The following is a 2,263-nucleotide window of genomic DNA, read 5'->3' as shown; positions in this document are numbered from 1 at the left end:
TGAAACCTGCTGTGTATTTTTACAGTTTATTCCATGTAATTTTGTGGAACAGTTCATTACTGTAATTTGACGGTATTCGTCTGGAAACTCTGCTGACTGACTTTTTACTGTTTTTTTTCTAGTTTTTTTTCTTGACAGTGTACACAGAGGTCTGGTGGTTGAGCCGGGGCATTTTTACAAGCTGCTACCCGCATTCAAAAGACAAAACGGTCCCAGAGCTGATCGACCCAGAATGGAAATGGCACCTCGCATTTTGTGTTTGTGCCCCACAACATTGTCTGGCAGACAGTTGACCTGTCAATCACACACAGAGTCCCGCCCCCACACAGCTGAGAAACGCAGCTCTCAGCAGCTGCCTCAGTCACACAGAAGATAGACGCGTTTCCTGGTTGGCGAGTGCAGACACAACTTCTCTGAGTGCAGGATTCACTTCTCTCATTGCTGTTTGTTCACTGTTGAGGTTTTATTCCTCCACCAACCTGCTTCTGTCTGGAAAGAAACAAATAACTGGAGTGCTGCACATCAACAGACGTGGAGTTTGGACACGGACGAATGAAGTTTGGCTTTTTGTTTCTTCCATCAGATCAGAGCTGATAGGAAAAACAATCAGGTGGTTTTATTAAACCAGCAGTGAGCTGGACTTCAGCCCAGGTCCTCAGTCCCACTGTCAGTTCACTTCAACATGAATGAACAAAATCCAACCCTCACCTGGCCTGGAAATAAATAACAATTACATAACAATAACTCCTTTATTTCTCTCCTGTTCAGGTCCAGTTGGACTCATTTATCTCTATATGGTAGGATTTCACTTCATGAGTTCAGAAGCATCTTCACATGAGACGCTGGTTCCTCACATTGATTGATCGTTGAATTCTGTATTTGATCTCTGAATTCTGTGTTTGATGTCTGAATTCTGTGTTTGATCTCTGAATTCTGTGTTTGATGTCTGAATTCTATGTGTGATGTCGGAATTCTGTGTTTGATCTCTGGGTTCTGAGCATTGATCTCCTGCTTCAGTCTTTGATCTCTGACTGATTCTAAACTCATCAAAGGATCACATCAGCATCTTGCTCCAGACTCCAGATGGTGGTTTTACCAAGTGCACCATAGTCCTTGTTGCTGTCTGCTGTTGGGTCACAGCAAAGTAAGGAAACAGCCTGACGGTCCTCAGGAGGAAATTCAACAGCCTCCAAAGATGGAGGTGAATCTAGACCTGCTCATGTTGGCCATCCTTGATGAACTTGGGCGGTACTCTGGTGCAGGGATGAGGTCATGGAGCTGATCTGGGAGCAGTCCTGATGTTAAATGATGGGATGAAGGACAGAGTGGAGGCAAAATGGACAAAATGTGTCAACATCAAATAAAATTGTAAACCTGTTTGAAGTCTTATTTTGTGTCTGATGGCCATTTTTAAAATCACTAATGATTTTTTTGACTGAACGTCCTGGATCCTGTGGTGCCTGATGAGGAGACAACTTGAGTACAGAGTTGGAGAAGAGGGTTTTTGGCGGGGAGATGATTTTTGCAGTGCTACAAGTCAATAAAATGTCATCATGTTTCAAAATGTCCTCACTAAGATGGTTATTAATTCCTCATTCTCAGCTGCTACAGCCTTTAAAGAAACCCTTTGACTGGTGGATCTAACAAAGATCAGATGTTGTCTCCTCTAGAACATCAACAGCTTAACGTTGTGGGCAGGACTCCTACCTGAGCAGGGAGACCCCAATGGATTTCTAGTCCTGATAGGGAGAGGGAGCCTCCTGGGTCGCGGAGTGGGGAACCTGATAGGGAGTGGGACGATCCGCCCATTGTGGGTGATTGACAGGGCAGGTTTGATCTATGTTTTCATTTTCAAAAGTAATTTTGAATATTTGTGGAAAGTTCGCCCACCTTGAACATGTAGAAGATGTCTTCTGATAGTTAATCGACTGTTGTCACATTTAAGGATCACTTTAGCTGACAAGATGAAGGCTACAAAGGACCAGCTGGAGATGCCGGGGATTGAACCCAGGGCCTCATACATGCTCAGCATGCGCTCTACCACTGAGCTACACCCCCTCTGGTAGAGTCACTGTTTAACTGGTGAATGAATTTCCAGTTGATTTTAGGAAACCTAGAAGTTCCTCAGGTGCCATCAATCTTAAGTCACTCCTTCACTTTGTGTGTGGTTCAAAGTCAGTGGTTTCATCAGAGCTCAACAACAGAACAAGCTGAAGTCTTCTGGAGAACGAGGGCACCGATCCCACCACCTCTCACATACTAA

At 44.3% G+C, this 2,263-nt stretch overlaps 1 non-coding gene across 1 annotated transcript; it reads right to left on the bottom strand.

Moving 5' to 3' along the window:
* Window positions 1-1,986: 1,986 nt before the first annotated feature.
* trnaa-agc (transfer RNA alanine (anticodon AGC)) lies at window positions 1,987-2,058 on the bottom strand. The gene has a single exon. It is a non-coding gene; the product is annotated as a tRNA-Ala (tRNA).
* Between the last annotated feature and the right edge of the window lie 205 nt (window positions 2,059-2,263).

Source organism: Aulostomus chinensis, chromosome 1, assembly GCF_037954235.1.
Source record: "Aulostomus chinensis isolate RoL2024-O1b breed Wild chromosome 1, RoL_Achi_v1.0, whole genome shotgun sequence".
NCBI classification, from domain to species: Eukaryota; Metazoa; Chordata; class Actinopteri; order Syngnathiformes; family Aulostomidae; genus Aulostomus; species Aulostomus chinensis.
This window is presented reverse-complemented; position numbering and strand designations above follow the sequence as displayed.